This window comes from Rhipicephalus microplus, chromosome 4 (genome assembly GCF_043290135.1).
Source record: "Rhipicephalus microplus isolate Deutch F79 chromosome 4, USDA_Rmic, whole genome shotgun sequence".
In the NCBI taxonomy this organism is placed as follows: Eukaryota; Metazoa; Arthropoda; class Arachnida; order Ixodida; family Ixodidae; genus Rhipicephalus; species Rhipicephalus microplus.
The window spans coordinates 52,477,358-52,496,879 of record NC_134703.1 but is presented as its reverse complement, the minus strand read 5'-3'; the positions used below and the strand labels follow the sequence as shown (position 1 = coordinate 52,496,879).

General features: G+C 40.1%; 1 pseudogene; it reads right to left on the bottom strand.

The window, feature by feature from the left end:
* Positions 1 to 961: 961 nt before the first annotated feature.
* LOC119172651 (lachesin-like) overlaps positions 962 to 19,522 on the bottom strand; it is a 29,007-nt pseudogene continuing 10,446 nt past the window's right edge.

Sequence of the window (19,522 nt, the reverse complement as noted above, 5' to 3'; positions counted from 1 at the left end):
AACGGTCAAAACTTGTGGCGCATACCCACATACCTTTGGCACACACCCGTCCGTGGTAAATGGACACGCACCACATGTGTCTTACGGAAAGGTTTTGAGGACGGACGTGAAAGCATTGCCACATTATTCTTGTTGTCACCAGCTAGCCCTATTTGTGGAACCATCTTAACCTCCCGTACTAATTCTTGTTTACTCCATGTTAACGAGCTGATTCCGAGAGCACCCAGACATATCTATCTATCTGTATAATAATAATAATAATAATAATAATAATATAATTATTATTATTATTTTTATTATTATTATTATTATTATTATTATTATTATTATTATTATTATTATTATTATTATTATTATTATTATTATTATTATTATTATTATTATTATTATTATTATTATTATTATTATTATTATTTTATTTATTTTTTTCCACTGACAATTACTGGCCAGCTGTTTCGCAAGACACTGATTCCGACAAGGCATGGTATCTCCTGAATTTTTACTCCTGTCTTACAAGCGTCATGCCTAGTTCACATAAAGTGCACATGTGGTTCCAGAGTTGACTTTGCTTTTAGAGCAGCCTGATAGATGTTAAGTTTTAATCGTAGTATTGAACAAGTTATTTTCAAGCATCAGATGACCTCGGAAAACTGCGCTAATTAAAGGTGCGTTTGATATTCCAATCAACACCACATAGAGTGAACTCAATTTTGATATACAGAGGGCTCTGTTGGTAAAGTGAGCTCTGGCGTTACGTCAGAGCGTTAGTTGTCCATCAGGCACATATGTGAAGGGTAGAAAAACTATTGTTGAATATCAAGTAAAAAAATGGGTAACTGTTTTTAGTATTAAAATTATGTGTATCTCAAGAACAAATATTATATGGAGAAGATGCTTGCAGGAAACTTCCCTCTTGAAAGCGTCAATCGGCCCGGATGAAAAGAAGAATACAAGCAAAACATTGTGGGCACTAAAACTTATTCCTGTAATCCTACCACACGCATTGGTTTTTATTAAACAGTCCCTATAAAATATCTTCCGCAGTGAAGCAACGGTCAAGAGACCAATGGTGAGTGATGAGGGTGTTTTGATATTCCCACGCATGGTCAGTCGAAAAATTCTCTTGATGTCACCGCAGGGTTGGTGCCGAGGTTGCTAGTAAAAATAATACAATTCATTATTTTACAGAAAAAGGTATAAGAGACTTTTGCTGAAGTTATTATTCAACATGGGAAAAGACGGTGGTAAGCATTCAAGCATTCTATAAACATTAAAATCCTCTATTCTCATTTTGCTATATCATAAAGATGTTCGTTTTGTAAGAATATGAAATTTATTAGCATTAATATTACTTTTACTGGAACGAACTGGCGTAAGTGCTTCCAATTATTCCTCTAAAGTGCGTCACGCGCTTTATGCCATCACTAACACCTACGTCCTAAAATTACAACCATGCCTACTTTCCTCGTGTTGTGAGCTGATCAATAGCATAGAAAGTTTTAGAGGTTTGCTCTAAATTAAATTGTAGTGCGCTAACTTACGAGCACTTTATTTCATAACAAGCGAATAACGTTAAATAAAGTAGTCGTTGGCGGCATTGCTCGTTTTGTGGTGGCGCTAGTACTTCATCTATGCACAATCTTGTAAGGTAACTTTAAAACATGCTTCCAAGCCAGTTTAATATAATGGAATCTTCGTCATTTATTCTAGATTGTTTCATAAGGAGGGTTCATAATTTCATGTAGATGTTTACTGAACATTGTAACTGCACTGCAAGAAGCAATTAAAAATTATACGATGCAAGTCCATACTGGAAAACATCATGACTCAGTAATGTTTCCAAGAATCAACAAGTGTACAACCATCAATATGAAATAAGCTTACCTTCAATAGCTTTTGTTTTTTAGGCACAGGCGTGGTGTCAATGATGACAAGATAAAGTGAGCTCTTAGTACTGCAAAGTAAAGTCGTTAACATACATGTTGGTACCTGAATCGGTCATCAACTTACGCACATCACTTACGAAAAAAAAAGAATTTTTCTAACATATGAACTAATTGTGATGAATGGAAATAAACAGTATCATATCTCGCTTCTTGATGCTACCGAATATTTTCTAGAACTGAACAACTTTATGTAGAGGCTGTAAGTATTTCTCCGTGAGGAGCTCGAAGTATAAGTGTAAGACAAGTGCTATATATGCAAAAGACTAACGTGTATGCGCGGGGCAGTTTGTGTACTCTGACAAGGAAATATAGAGATGCTGGACCAACATGCACGTTCATTGAAAAATTTACATTAGGTTAATTTGTCGAGCCAAAAGGACAGAAAGGTTATGTAACTTGTCTACTCAAGCCCAAGAGAGACCTGAAGGTTTGAGTGACCTAATTAAGAAATGATTAATGTTTCTTGCAGGTGCCATTAGCTGAACGGTGTCAAAAACATAGAACAGTAAAAAAGCGGCTGCTCACTCAGACTCACTCAGGGAATATATTCACTGCTTAGGGCTCATTTCAACACAAGTTGTTTTTAAACAGGACTCGCTCATATTCAAGATGACCGAAAATATACTAAGACTCATTTCTTCATCTGGGTCTGGTGAGTTAAATTATGCGTCCGGTAGGATGTAATGAACCTTTAGGCCATAATTTCATTTCTCTACAAGAGAAATGCCTGGCATATTTGGAACTCTAGGTTCTGCCTACTAATTGCCTACTTTCAAAAACGAGTTACTTGGGCTTTCAACTGAGTAAGGGCATTTTTTTTGTAAAGAAGATTATTCACATGGAATATGTTTGTGAAGAACTTGTTGTGAAAGGCTTTGCTGAAGAAGTGCCATGGCATGGACATCTCACTAGCTTACGCGACTAAATAATAAATATTTCATGAACATATGAATGCAAGTGCGTTGAGGCATAAACGTGAGTCGGCATATGGCTGACGGTATCAGTGAAGTAGAGTAGACAGGACCATACGTTGTCAGAAATTTTGGATCTTTCTCACACTAACGGAGGAAATAAACTATGCGCGTATGGTTCTCTCAGTTGGTTCACTAAGACTCAAACTCATGGCCATATATCAGTGTGCGTGAGCTAAAGTGTGTCTACTCGTGCGTTAGTTCACCAACCTATGGTTAAGATATTTGCATTGTAATACAAAGCATACATTGCCGTTATGTGACTTTCGCTAAGGGGACTGGTTTTGAGTTAGGATAATTTCATATTTTGAAGCTTTTATCTGACAGAGACGTTTCATTGACGACCTTACGTGCGCGTCCGCAAGTGATATAAGCAAAGTCTGTAAGGATATCAAAATGTGAAAAGCATTCATACTGGTCACAACGAACTGTGCTCGTACAAGGATTGCAATTGTCATTGTCCCTTCTGATGCATTCCTACACGGGGCTCTCGTTTGTGTCACTGGAGATAATGGTGGCGACGTTGTGGTAGGCACTGCAGGAGTTCGGCAGGAACCTTTCTACCCTCACTGGACCCTCCAGCACTTCTTTTTGCAAGGTAATGTCACCTACAACAACAGAGGAAATTAACGAGGTATCTGTGTGAAGGGTCTCGGGCGGACGTACGCCTAGCGTAGATCCCACGGTGCGTCCTTCTTGCCAGGCGCCGTTGGCTGTTTTAAGCTTCACGTCATCCTGCAAACGAAGTTAGTCTATCAAAACTAGTCACTTATAAAAGGTTTGCTGAAGGCATGTGTATGTTCATTACTTTTTCATGCGTCTTATCTAGCACACTAGTCAACTATAGCGGGTCGCTATTGGCATTAGCGATGTTTTTTGGGCGGTGACAACTAAAAAGAACCGGTTTGTGGTTTCGTAAAAACTACACTATAGTAATGTGTAGGATCTATTACAAAACGCCACAGCCATAGCGCCATTCGCAGAAGATAATTGTTTCAGTTTTATTTCTTGAACCCCCAAAATGGAGAAGGAATGAAAGAGGAAGAACAGGGATCTTAGCCAGTTCTCAGACCGACATATTATGAGAGATACCACAGGGGAGGCTTCCAAAAATTTTACCACTTCGGTTTCCTCAATGCAGACCTAAATAAGAGCACACTTCATTTCGACTTCATTGGTATGTGACCTGTATGCCCAGAATTTGATCCCACCACCTTCGTATCGGCCGTCGAGCATCGTAATCATTAGACCATCAAGGCGGGTGCCATTAGTAAAAATGCTGAATTACAGTTTATCACTCCCTCCCGTATAGCTCAGTGTATTTATCTACGCTATTCCAATTAAAATGTTGAAGGCTTTCAAGAGAGAGTTCATATTGTTATATAGTCGTTTTTTATGCAATACACAATAATTGCACAATAATTTAGCAAACCAATTGAGCACAACAGGTCATGAAGGAACCATTCAATAACCTAAGTTGTGGCAGAGATTGCAAAGCAGAATTACTGTTCATGTTCGGTTCATGTAACGAAGGGCAGAAGTTTCCAAGTACTGCTCTGATAATTTGTATTGCTTTAAATCTATTTAAATGACATGAATATTATGCATCGCTGTAGAATTTGAAAATGATCTAATGAATGTTGGGGCATCTGTGTTCATGAGTCGAGAAACTTAACAAATTACTTTGACATTACATACACGAGTAGAGATAATGAATTTGATTGACTGATTGATATGTAAGGTTTAACGTCCCGAAACCACCATATGATTATGAGAGACGCCGTAGTGAAGAGCTTCGGAAATTCCGACCACCTGTAGTTCTTTAACGTGCACCCAAATCTAAGCACACGGGCCTACGGCATTTTCACTTCCATCGAAAGTGTAGCTGCCGCAGCCGGCATTTGTTCCCACAAGATAATGGGTTTAATTACGAAAGTTCACAACACTGGTACAAGTAGATTACTTTAGTAGGTTTCCTGACAGCCGCACGTTGAACTGAAATGTTTTTCTACCATTGTGTGACATTTTCGAATGGTCACTACAGACACAAATCTTTAAAAAATAAATTGAACGTTTTTTCTAACAGTAATTTCAAAACCACTGAACCTAAAGTGTCAAGGTTTCAAAACTGTTGGCACCATGAAAAAGTACATTTACTCAAAACCCACAGATTAGCTGAGGCAAAATTGAACTCTTATTTACAGGTTGTGTCACGAATGTGTTTAAAATAATTTTTAGTTTCTTTTTGTTAAAGCTGGAAGAAGTGTGCCAGTGCTTTTGTTTGATCGTGTGGCTAGAACTGATTTTAAGCCTAACAAACATGTTCTCAATCGCAAAGGACTTTTTTGTAGAAACTCACTGACCTGAATCCGTTTGACAAATACGGGCTTTGCACGATCGTCAGCTTGTAGTTCATTTATTAGCACCTTGGCTTGGTCGTTGTCGAAAAATTGGGCTGTATTAAAAAAAAAGAATACAGCTAACATTGTGGGTGAAAGACACTATACACTTGCGCACTTTTCCAGTGCCATCTCAAGACGCAATATTGCCGTTGTTCACGGAATATTTCTTTAAAGAAATTGATGAATAAGAAGTTGCACCACATACTTATGATCAATATGACGCTATGAAAAGCTGGCTTCTCAAATTGACGTTCTTTTGAAAGTGGTTATTGTATTTGGTGACAGGACAGTTTAATGTAATAATAGTGTGTAACAGATACATATAGGTCCAGAATTCTACCGTTCGCTGATGCAGCCTCTATTAGCCATTGCCGCACGCATCAATAAGAATCCAGGTGCTATCATTAGGGTTAGTGGCCAGCGCTGTTTTTTTGTCAAATAAAATCATGCAATCAAGCGATAAACAAAGAGGAAACCTTCACTGCCTTTTTTTACTATTTCACCTTGCTCAAGCTGTTTTGCTGATCACGCAAAAAAAAACTTTAAATAAATGCATCTGTACGAGCTATTCTAGCGTAGTTTTACTGCTTGTTGGTATAAGTTTTTTTTTCACCGTCGCGCTTGGACATTAGCGTTTGCGATATTTGGGCTTTGCTTTCATAAACAATAGTTGGAAATCACTCGTTGTTCTCGTCATTTCTTTGTTTATTGTATGCTTTTTGAGCTGACGCTTTCAATTTTGTTTTACCACCCTGTCTTCTTCATTTTCGCTTCCTTCTTTCTTATTCTAATAGCAGCACTCTTTTGAATATTGCTTACGGCGGGCATTCGTGTGTTGTAGAGTTAAGCTTAACGAAAGTGACAATAATGCTAAACGGCTACTTTAAATTGTCTTTTGAGAATGATTAAAAAAAAGAACTCATTTCGTGGTTAGAATTGTGAAGTTCTCCCTGAAATCTGTGTCAAGAATATATAATGATGGCTCAACAAAACACAGAATGGAACGTACTCACGTTTTTGCGTATCTTGGCAGAGCGCTAATGCAAGAAATATGTCCGGTGTGTTTTTCACTTCTTCAACCAAAGTATTTTTGCATTCTTTAAAAGAATTAGACCTGCAAGAAATTCTTGTTTATTTCAACATCATAAAATACCTGAAGCATTTGGTTCAGTGACTGCGAGCACTGAAATATTGCTGCGTGGTTTGGTAATTTCACATAGTGAAAGTCAGGTTTCTTTCAAATTTTAACGCAATAGGAAACTAAATTATTTAGTAACGGTGTAACGCCGGTGCACGTGGGCTTTAAAAGTACAGCTGCGGGCAACTTCACTAGGTATAACGTTAGGACATGATAACTTTGTAAGCTCAGCTAATTCTGATTATCTTCTCCCGAAAACTACCTCTTTGCCATCACAACAACTCAGACATGAGTATTAATCTGACGTAAAACGCCGGCAAGAAATGATTGACAGAAGTATGCGCAACACTATGTCGTACCCGGTCGATATCGTACGATTGATTTTTGTGTGCATTTCCGAGACAGTTGACCAAAAAATTCAACCAAAAACACTGCGAGCTAGCGATTTGATATCTCACGATGCACACATCACGAGAACCATCCCCGTTACAGCTCTTTCTGTTTTACGTGCGCATGCACATTCATTGTAATACTGGTCTGTAATATGTACAGGTGACTAGCAGCTACAAGTAAGCGAACTTTGATTGCTTGATTCATTAATTGTTTGATCGATCGATTGATCGATCGATTGATTGATTGATTGATTGATTGGTATGTGGGGTTTAACATCCCAAAACCACCATATGATTATGAGAGACGCCGTAGTGGAGGGCTCTGGTAATTTCGACCATCTGGGGTTCTTTAACGTGCGCCCAAATCAGAGCCCACAGGCCTACAGCATTTGCGCCTCCATCGGAAATGTGGCAGCCGCAGCCGGGATTCAATCCTGCGACCTGCGGGTCAGCAGGCGAGTACCTTATCCCCTATAGACCACCACAGAGGGGCAAGGAAGCAAATTTTTATAAATTATGTGAGTTTGTTTTAGCATGAGGACTTGTACACTTCTACTCACAGTTCATCTGGATAGTCTTTGCAGAAATCTAGCAAGAAACAGCAAGAAAGAAATCAAGAATATGCGTGATATGAAAAAAATGTGGTATTCGTCTGTCACACAGCTAATATGCGTACTGGGTCTCTGTGTTTGAGCGAATGTGGCCATATTAGTAGGGTCACAGAAACAGTGATAAAATTCATCCTCGAGACGAAGGCAGCCAATACATACTTGCGGAGCAAGGAAGCTCTATGTGCAATAACTAAGACATTATAAAATAATCTTTCCTTAGCCCCAAGGCTACCATCTGGTGCACTATTAGAAAACACAAGGAGAATATAACAGCCTTTCTATGTAGAAAAAAAACTAAATAACCAGTAATACGCAAAATTTAGGCTACATCTTAGTTACTATATCATGTTCTACTGAATTTTAAAGTATCAAAACATAGCAAATGCATATTTATTTGGAATTTATTACACGTGCACTGCATCGTGGCATTCAACTTTTCTGTTAGAAGGGTCACGAGGTTACGCGCTGTGTGAAAAGAACTCATAGGGACAATTTTTTTTTTGTGTAGTGTTATTGCATGAAGTGGTCTTCTGGGTACTTTCTGATAAATATAATGCCACAATAATATCAAAATGAACATTTAGGATAATGTACATTTGACACTGAACTTTTGTTTTATATGCTGTTTTTGACCTTACTAGTATGGTTGTTTGGAGAGATGAAAGATTCTGTAGAAGACTTATGTAACAATAAAAAAAACTTCGAGCCTTGCTTAGTTCACGCTTAGGTAGCATTTTTGATTAATAATGGCAATTTTAATTGTTTCACTACAGCATGCAAATTGTTTGCGCAGCTAATTTAAACTCTTATCAAAAAGAACTATTTTTACGTTATCTTGGCTTGTTGTGCATGCAGTTATTTGGCAGTAACTCCAAGCACAAAGCAGTGCGTTGAGTTCTTGAAATGTAACTTTGGCTTTAAACTCTCTCGTCCATATAAAACTAGTTTTTTATAATAACATGACGAACTTGTAGTTTTTTACCTAACACAGTTTGCCAAAGTTTGCCAAATAGAAAGAAAATATGCACGTAAAATATTAAACTACCAGTCCTCGTGCAAATTAGCGGCTTCACCTAATGGTGTTTAATCAAACAACGTTTCGATCTTCACTTTCTCGAACATTAACGAATGACGCATGCTATGAGAGTGTAATCTATGCTAGCCCTAACATTTCAATTCATTCAGTTTTGTGCAACAAACCTACTTACACAGACAATTATCTTGTCTTTGAAGTGAATGTTTATTTCGGATGAAGAGCAGCATGAATACTGCAGCAATAACCAGGGTTGTAATCATACCTATCAGGGCACCGATTAAGTGTTCCGTAGCTGTCACATTCAGTTCTTGAGGCGCTGCAATAAATTACGAGTTGTATTGAAACGCGTTAGCGAAATTAAAAGAATGCATTTGTGGTAAGTCTGTTATATTGTGATACTTTCACTTTTGGCTTCTATCGCGCTTTATGTAGCTAGTGTATTAGCAGCACAGTAAACCTAAAAAGGCACCGAAAATGAAGGATGTATAGGGCCAAGCGGTGTTCGGTCAAAAACTTTAGAAAACAGAAAATGGTGGAGAAATGTAAATAAGCCGATTAAAGTTATGTTGTAACAGTTTTCCCTTTATCACCTTTAAAAAGCAGCAGTGTAAAACGTAGAACGAACATGTTACGAACACAAGTGCATAGATCCCATGTTATGGTCGTATGAAAGGTTGTCCTACTTACTAGCTGAGATTTGCGCCAACTCTTTTGAGTGCTTTTGGCCCTCGTTATCGTTCACAACCTTCCATCTATTCAGGAAGTAACCGGTAAAGAAGCTCTATAACTGCCATAGACTCAGTACTGTACACTAGCATGTTGCTGATAAAATCACACAATGACGTTTACTTCCTGTGCATGCTTGCATAGAAAGTACCTAAATAAAGGCACATGTGTAGAATCAATATATCTACGGGACACGCTTTCGGCCGATCGGATGGTGTTCGCGAAAACCTCCATGGGCTCCTGTGCCCCTTTGGATTGGTGAAGTAGAGTAAAACACGAAAGTTGGTGCCCTCCTGAAGGCCACTGAAAGAGAACGCTGGTCTTGAAGTGGATGAGGCATTCGCCACTAGCCTGTTGGTGTGAGCGTCTCTAAGTTCTGCCACGTATACTACTGGCTGCATGCCACCGTCCCAGACACCATGCGAACACTCTAATGACACCGAGTTGGAAGTGCCGTTGTCTTTGCTGCAGTTTCTGACGGGTTCCGGAAGACCCGAGTTCGGGAAAATCCTCCGTTTAGACCTCAAGGCTTTTCTTGGCGTTTAAAATTTGATCATTGCACAAAAAAGAAATGTGTGTTCCTTTTTAAAGTATGAGCTATTTTACTTTTTACAAAAATAAGAGCTAAAACTGTGAACAATATCGCGAAGGTACTAGAAGTGGTTAGTAATATTAGTAACTCACACGTGAATAATTGATGTCATTACATCTTGAAAAACAAACGTCATATTGGAAGCATTTCTGTAAATAACAATTCATAACGTCATCGATTGAACTGGTGTACTATGAAACCTTGGTATGTAAGATAACTTGTTGTGGTGCGTGTTGGCGACTACATGACATCTTCATTTCAGTGCTGACTAGAAGATGCTGTTAAGAACCTAATGTTAGGTCTTAACATTCTTTAAGAGTATACTGTGCACACTTTCGTGAAAATTCGGCTCTCATACCGGATGACGCTCACCAGCTTTAAAGACAGCGAAAGCACAGGGTTTCCTTTGTCTGCCAATCTTGTTAGTGGCCCAGCAGAGAAGTAAGCCGAAGTCATCTTCGTTTAGTGTCGTATGCAAGGCCAATCTGTGCGTCAGCTTCTGGCTGAATCAGCTGAGCTCAAGGCGCTTTCCACTGACGGAGCTGCCGAAGCGCCATTCCAATGTCGCATCCATGGGATCTGCTTCAACTTCACAGTTTACTGACACCAAATCATTTTGTGACGCGCCGTACATGTGCTTCTTGCCCTGCTTGAACATTGGTGCATCTGTGGAGTAATAAATGAAGGATAAAGTTTCAGTTAAGCCACAGACAGTCACATAGACGACTTGGATATTCCAACTCCAGAAACACAAACCCGTGCTGAAACTCAACATTCCCATCTTCCATAGATCCACAGACACGTCACCGTTGGCGTGTGGTTTTTAACGCTCTGGGTCTTATCGAAGCTGCCACTGCCTTTTTCGTTCCCTAGTATTCCCTCATGTTACGTTGCGCTGAAGCACCTTGTACTGAAACGGGCCGCCATCATGTTTATCACCGGGTTGATCTAGATGGTTTAATAAAACTTTTTCCAAGTGGCTGGTTGCATCTGTATGGAAACTCTATCTGGCCTTTGCCGTCCGTCTCTTCCCTCCTTAATTTGTTTTGTTGCAACGGTGAGTAAAAGTGTTTACCCCAATTTCGTGGTGCGTTTTTTTTTTCACGACGGTGATTTCTTGCTACACGTGTGCACACAAATGAATGAGAACAACATAAAAAATCCATCGATGTTGAGCAACCCGGCTTTAGGTCTTTCATACTTTGCTTATTCACTAAATTTTTTACGGTAGGTTTAAATTTATTAGCGGCTAAAATGAAAACACGTGGGTGTTTTACACATCTCACGCTAACTTTTCCTGCACTTAGGTTCTCACAAATCTGAACAATATATATTTTCTAGAGTGTGCAAGCAGTAGAACATACTTTCAGATCTTTCAATGCGGCATAAAAGGACAAGATTGGATTGATTTTTGTTGTTCTTGAGAGAAAACGTCCAATATTGTAAGTACAAAGGCCATGGATTTTTACGACATATAATGGTGTATTTTAATAAGCAGTGCGTTCATTGACGCACAGCTGATATAGACTTGAAGAAAGCAAATCGTGCTAAGATTTATCCTGCAATCAGAATAGCAGAAAAAAAATCTGACTTTTCTATCATTGAAGTGACATTCATGAAAGAATAATCTTACAATAACTGGTAGCCAGTCTTAGCCAATTCTAGGCATTATTTAGCCAACGGTAGCCGACATTGACTTTATTTAGCAAAGATTATGTGGAGTTTGCAGTACTTTAAGATTCAAGCAAAAGAGGGGTTATAACTCACCAACATAGGTGCTCTTTTATGTTCAACTGCAGCAGGCCATGCCCCATTTCTTTTGTCAAAAACAGGACATCAGATATGGCCACACCACGTTACAGAATGTGAACTACGACATTTTTTTTTCTTTTCCAACAGAGACGCTAGTGGGCAGTTTCTAATCTTTGTTTAGGAAGTGAGTGATTAACTCACACATAATTCGCAGCAGGAAAATGTTGCTTGTGTCTCGGCCCTCCGGGTTCATGGCGACGCAGGCGTACCGTCCTCGACGTGAACGGTGCAGCTTCTGCAACACCAGTGACCGACTACTGACAATGATCCAAGCGCTAGTGTTCGTAATGATTTCGTCATCGTCAAACAGCCACGTGCCCTCGCTGGCCGATGGATTGGCGTCCACCTCGCACTCAAGATACACGTCCCCACCATCTCGGATGTTGTGTTCTTAGAGGTTGTGGCCCAGTCGTAGTAGCAATTGCCGTTTGTCTGCAAATAGAAAAGGCAAATGAGAAGAATGAACTTTGGAACGTGTCTAGCATATCACGTAACTCATCCATTTTGCCCTCATTTGTGAAATCAATGAACAAAAACTTGAAGATCATGGGCACATGAACCCACTAGCGTTCGCGACAGTTGATAAGTATAAGTACCTCTATAGTTTATTACAACACTTTTGCTTCTAAGCTCATTGGCTTACTGATTAGTAACGCAAAAGTAACGCAACTCCTACAGGAAACGTGAAGGTCTCAGAACTAAAATTTAGCCGGTCTAGTTTTGCATGTAAAAATCTTTGCAACGAGCGTTTATTTTGGCAGTAATGCTGCACTAATTCACCACTAATTATGCGCTCACTTGTGATAATTTAGTTTTTATGTAGGTGTCGGTGCATTTCTAAATTCCGTGCTGACTCAAAAGCTAATGTCGTTTTTGTGTAAACCACGGCATAGTTCAAAATAAGAGGCTAAATCCTGCACAAATGCCATTGTTGCTTGGATATTGGTGGAATTAGATATCATGTGCTTTTAAAAATGCAGCTCTACTATTCCGAAAAATCTGAGGACCTGAGTAGCACGAGTGACCCCCCTATTTACTTGGACATCACAATAAGAGCTCAAATTGGGCGAGTTGATTTATCGTAGTTATATCGTAGTTGCAGCACAATTTTTTTATCAAGATGGCCAAAAGTCGGTTCATCAGTACACCATTACTTCAACTTTCCGATAAAAAGTATTGGCTAAAAAAGTTTACACTGTTCTGCATGCATAGTCATTCATATGTTTTCGTACTTGCTCACAGACAATGCACTCAGTATATAAGTGGCTGGAACGCTTTCAATAAATTCAGCTGAAAGTCAGCACCCTTTCTAGTGGATGTTATTTTTTCTTACCATTGTCACGCTGTAACCATATAACTTAGACCTGTTGCGCATGCCACCACGTCGTCAATCTCGATCGGCAGTACGGTAGCGATCTCTTTTGGGCGGCGTGGGTCCCATCCAGTAGCAGCTTGATGTTTTAGAAACGTCTCACGCAATTTTACGTACTATAGTCCAATTAAACTTTTCATGACTGTTTCACGTTCTTTAGACTGTTTATTCTGCACTGGGTTTGAATTCTTTTAGTATTGTTTTAGTCTCGTGTAAACCACTGTACGACATGACACAGGGAATGAATGATATTTCTGGCCCTTGAAATACAACGTATTTGAAAACTACACGAGCGGCAATCGCCTTGCTGCAGTTTGGTACAAAACAGGGGCTGTCCCGCTTGTCTCATCGTTTCCTTATAACTTAGTGTGTCATTATAGTGCACACGCGTATACACACACACCATCAACACTTCATGAATGAAGGAAAAAAACTCCGTTTCTTCATTTAACACAACGTTTATGAAGGCAAACCGATAATGAAGCCAAAGGAAGTATAGTGAATGCACATTGCACTGGTTTACGCGTACTTTAATAATAATGAAACAAATGGGGAGAGAGTAGAAGAAAGGACAGCTTGCCGCCGGCAGGCACCAAACTTTACCCTTCAGATGGCAATGTTATTACCACTTGTGAAATCCTATACAGTGCGATGCGGCAAGATGAGCTGGCAAAGGAGCGATGGTCACGTCTAAACACGCCAAACATACAATGAACCACATACGCAAAAGGTGCTCTCCCGAAGCTGAAAATACTTCCTTTACTATTTTGCATCCGCGTGGGCCGCCTCACCCCTCTTAGAACAGGGAATGCACGATTCACTCCCCCTTTCGGTATTGTTGCCGAAGCCGAAACCACTAAGAGGGAGCAAGAGAGAGAGATAGAAAGGAAAGCATGGAAGTTAAAAATGCAATTGATGCGAATGAATTCATGCTTTTTGTTCACTAGTAAAGTGTAAAAACTTACCCTCAAACAAAGATTGTTTATTATTGTTATATGTCACAGAAAAGCCAACACTTTCTTGCTTTGCGAATTACGGCATGGCAATTACGTTTTTAACATATCTTCGGTACACATTCATAATAAACTACTTAGTGACGTTTAGCGTGCCTAGTGAAAAAAAAACGAAGTAAGTGATACAATGGTTAAACAAGGTGTAAGTAGCTACACTATTCTCCAATCTCTATGCAACTCCCCGTGGTAAATTTTCTTGCTTGTGGCAGGAATCGCTGAAATCCTAACAAATTAAATAACTCTATTTACGTTTTCTAATCTGCTGCTTTAGATCTACAAGTCCTTGTGCCCGAGTGATTGCTACAATTGTGATACTTATTGCATTTATTTCGTCACGATATATAACTAGAGAAGGAACAGCTGCGCACAAACCAGTATAGCAGTTTGTAATCTTCGTCTCTCCATGAGGACTACGTACGGGTGCACTCGCTTGGAAAACAGTTTGTCTTGTCATTTATGCGCGCATTGATTAGCTAGTTTTCGAAGTGCGTATGTAACCCAGTAAGCGTATATGTATGCTTCGCTTTTCTGTACGTGATTCACGTCGATCTTGCAGGTGTTCTTGCGTGATTCATAAATTCTATATTTTGGTTGTACGCACATGAATGAAGGCGCATCTATGCTGCGACGTTGTAATGGTTTTGCGGGTGCCTTGGCGTGATTCATTGATAGCATGTTGTGGGCTGTTTGCGCATGGGCGGTTGTTTGTCTAAGTGCGCGCGTGTGTGTAAGCGTCTAAAAGCGTTTGTATGTTACGACCTTCTATAGACTTAGTAGCGCCCTTGCATTAATAATGAATTTGGTGCTGTGGGTTGTGTACGCATAAATGAAACGTGTGTGGATGTGCGGGACATACCTAAAATATCTGTGCGAACTTGCAAACTAGCGGAAATAGTTTTGACCATGCAGCGCCCCTGCATCGCACGTCACCAGAAGTCCGATCTCATGTCATTTCCAGCGTATACCCTCATGCCCCGTCTCGATGAGAATGCGCAGCGTGCAGGTGGTCGGTTTGCCTTCACTTTAGTGAGGGTGCATGGACCACAAATGTGCTGAACTTCGCCATCTGCTCAATGCAGATGGCGAAGTCAGCTATAGGAGCACTGCCTTGCATGCTGGTGCATGCGTGTTAGCATGTGCTTTTTTTACTTTTTTGTGGTCTCAGCTATATTTGTGTTCTCAGCTCTATTTCAGAAAAGTTGAGTTCAGTAATGCTGCTGCTGCTGCTGATGATGATGATGATGATGATGACGATCATGGTGACGATGATTGATGATGATGATGATGATGATGATGATGATGATGATGATGATGATGATGATGATGATACGTGAGTGTGCGCATGTGTTATTACTCCCAGAAAGGGAGAATGGTATAGCGAATATCACGCCTCAAATTGCGGCCGCCATTTGAAATATAAGCAGTCATCGAGAACGTACAAAACGTAAGATTAACCATGCAACGGCGTGTCTGGTAGAAGCTGCACATTGCCAAAAGGCGAGTGGACAGCTTTCTGGGTGGTGTGTTAAAGCATGGTCTGAAAAATACCATCAGGCTTTCTTGTCCAGAAGTGCTACTCACATAAGATATCCAGCTGCATCCCCTGTTCGATGGCACTGCCTGGTATGAAAGTGTTCTCCGCCCGGCAAGAGAGTATTGCTCCATTAAAATTCTGTCGTGGTGTAAAATAAAGCACACCGGAGCTGGTGTCATCAAGGTTTCCCGTGTGTTCCTGGCTTGCAAGAGACACGTTTCTGCTTCACCGTGTTCAATTTCAAATCGCCTATTGTTGTTCGTACAAGGTACATAGGTGTGGACGTAAGTACCTTGTATGAACCACGATATTGTCACGGGGTCTTAACTTGGACGAAGAGAGCAGACTCGATGCTCAGATTAAAAATGTTCCTTAGGCCTAACTTGTGGCCACGTAAAAGGAAAGTCTCATTACAACAAGACACTGGCACTGATAGCGGTGAGCAGAGCATCGGCCGTCGATCAACTGACAAGCGATGCCGTGCGTTGGTACTTGTACATGTTACATTGGCAATTCTTGCACTATCACTAGCGGTGACGTAAGTTCCAGAAGAATCTGTAATGTTCCCGTTGCGGGCGTAATTGCATAAGAAGGTTCTACAATTACCTCGATAGTTCTTTAGTCACAAGACGTGGTTGCGCAAAGAAGCACTTACACGTGTAATGCGGCCACAAGAAAACTTGAGAAAGGAGTGTGGAAATATACACTTTGAAATCGAACACTGCTGGTACAAGACGCTTGGTGGGTGCTGTGCACTTCCGCTTTTCGGAGCAGACGACACCTATCCGGAAAGCGTAAAACGCCACGTAACATCTCTCTATGGTATTGGAAAATATAGGAGCTGACATTAACTGGGATGAGAGACTCGCTTTCTGTTTTTCACTTGAGTCACTGGATAAACACAGATAACCGTCCACTGAAAACAGAATCTGTGAAACCTTTCAATCACTCAAATTACAGTTGTTTTTTGTTTGGAGGGGGGGGGGGGAAGAAGAGACTTTGTTGCGGATAAACTGAACCGAGAAATGATTACTTTTGCGTATTATAATAATTTCCCACCATGCTAGGGCATAATAATTTAGTATTTTTTAGTTTAATAATAAATAGTATTTTCGGCAGAGTTATGAGCACTGCCTGTTTATGCAATAGTCTTAAACCGCGTACTCTCAGATGTGTTTGATTTCCAACTTCTATCGTTGGCGAGCACCTTATTTGATAATTGGGTGCTAGTATTTCAGGTGTTCAGCATGACAAGCTCTGTTGATTACTTAATAAAACGAGGAAATAATGAAATGATGTCTCTAGCCAAACAATGTATAATTCAATTGAAATCAAAATGAAACATCTGCGTAATGTGCCCGACTGCGTGAAAAGTAATGTAGGCATTTTAGCCTTAGTGTTTTATATCAGTGCATATGTTTGTTACGGTTATCTGGAATCGCTACTATACGAATCCTCAGAACTAATAAACTGCTGCGTAGATAGTGGCTGCCTTTCATCTGCATCTACAAGTTTGATATATAGCATCGTTGGGTAGCAGCAGCATTATTACATTATGAATTCAGAACATTTCATTAGGCGATGCAATACCCCACCAGAAATCAATATAGCACAGTTATATGAATGGCTACACTGGAATAACGAAGCTAGGGACTTCGTTCTTCTGCATAGCTGTGGTGAGAAAGACGTGCAAGATATATTACGCAGTACTAATAATTCGATATATATTCTGCGTTTTGAGGTTAATAAGCGTTAGTGACAACTTTCTCAAAGAGAGCAAGACATTTGTGATTCACCTAGGAAAACAAGTCATAAAAAGTGTCTTTCAACACATGTAATTCGTTATATTATTGCCCATTGAAATGGGTCAATAGACTCACGGTTCATGTCCAAGGTGACGGATCGCGACACAGCCACTGTTCTATTGTTGTTTGCTGCCTGGCAAGTGAGCACGCTGAGGTAGTCCGAGCGTTTCAGCTGAGTGGTATCGAGCCAGTTTCGACCCACACTACCACCGTCCACGAAGCTGAAGTCTGAGTCCACCAGCACTTTATTGTGCCACCAAGTTACGACTGGACGAGGCTTCCCTGTTGATTGTACAGAAGCGAACAAAATGCAGGCAACAACGATCAACAGCCACAATAATTATTTCTGCAGTGTATCAATGGCGCAAGTTGTGGCTTTCGTCAATGAAAATACAGTGAATGGCTTTTGAGTGATGTGCCCACCTAAACCTGAATTCGTGTCATTCTCACGTATTTACAGGTACTTTAGAATCCTGTTCATGCTTTTGATTGTAATCTCCTTCTTTGTAGATATGTATGCCATCTTTGTAGCTCTTTCACTAACTCAACCATCTGCCTATGCCTGTACATAACACAAGAAATACAAAAGGACATAGCGAGCACTTATGCCCCAACCTTAGCACGTTATCTCCACGAGGAGTAATTAGTAAAAATGAGCTGAAATTTCGACTCATAAGAAATACTTCATTTGCATTCATACGTGCATTTTAAACTACTCGAATAATTTTTATTTTTCTTTTACTTGTAACTTTTGAATACACAGAGACAAATTGGTTTTTTAGTGCTCATTTAGAAGATGTGTACACTGTTTTTCCTTGTTTTTCTTCTTTCGTTTGGGTATGTACAAATTACGTGTGCAATAAAACTACCCTTCTTCAAATAAGAAGTACAATAAACGAATTCGAGGAACTTCACGTAAAGCAACAGAGTTTATATGACATTAAAGAGAATAGCGAGGAATAGCGAAACTATCACTACGTTGGTTTTGAAGCTGTCTTCAGAATCCTTTATACAGGCAACATCTACAGTAAATTTGTACGTAGCCATCTCTTCACTAGGTTAGCAAATCTATGGCCTGATTTCAGGTGATGGATATATAAAAACGTGTTAGTGTGTCTGAGAGTGATATGTACATAACACGTGGAAGACCATGCGTGGTAATCCATAATTTAAACCAACATTGAGACAGGTCTGCAAAAGACAGGACATTGAGACAGGTCTGCAAAAGATATCGCAAATTGAGTCAACGTGCGAAGATGTAGGTGATTCAGTACGTGAAGTAAAATCAAGCATATCAAAAGTAAATGAAGATCTCGTTGATGTAGTAGACGATATAAATAACAGGATGAGGCGGAACAACCTCATCGTTAAAGGCCTTCCCGAGACCGACAAAGAAGACTACGAGGAAACAGAAAAAATTGTTAAAGAATTTTTTCCGCGCACCTTGAGTTACAAGTTGGTGACATTGAACGCGCCCATCGCGTCGGTAAGCGACGCCCGCATTTTTATCGACCCATTATAATCAAATTTCTAAACTTTAAGTCCAAAACCGAGGTTTTGCGCAATGCCCCGAAACTGAAAAACTTAGATTTTCCCAAGGTTTGGATTGACGAAGACTTCGCGCCGAAGGTGCAGATGGCCCGTAAACGGTTGAGGGATTTTGCAAAGCTTAAGCGCAAAGGAAGCGAGCGTTATTCGGTTCGCTTTAACTGTTTGTACATTTGGGGCCGCGTTTTTCGATACAACTTTGTCACTGATAGCGTTGTCGAAGTAACTCCCAGACAGGAATTCACGCCCCATGCAATGAAACCCCAAGGCAGTTCTCTTAACGAAGTCTCTCCGCACCAACCTCTCGCTGATTGACAAACTACCTCTTCTAATCGAAACTCCACCTACAAATCTGAAGTAACGTTGCTCCTAATAAATTTTAGGAGCATTTTAAATAAGCTATACACCCTAAATTTCTTCTTGTACACATGTTCCGCCGACATTTTGATCGGTACGGAAACGTGGCTGTCGGCCGACATTTCGAACTCTGAACTTAACTTTCCTGCACAGTTTACAGTTTTTCGCAAGGACAGATCGGTATCTAAAGGTGGAGGAGTAATTATAGCTGTTAAACAAGAATTCCAACCGTCAGTTATTGCTTACGACTCGTCCATCGAAGCAATT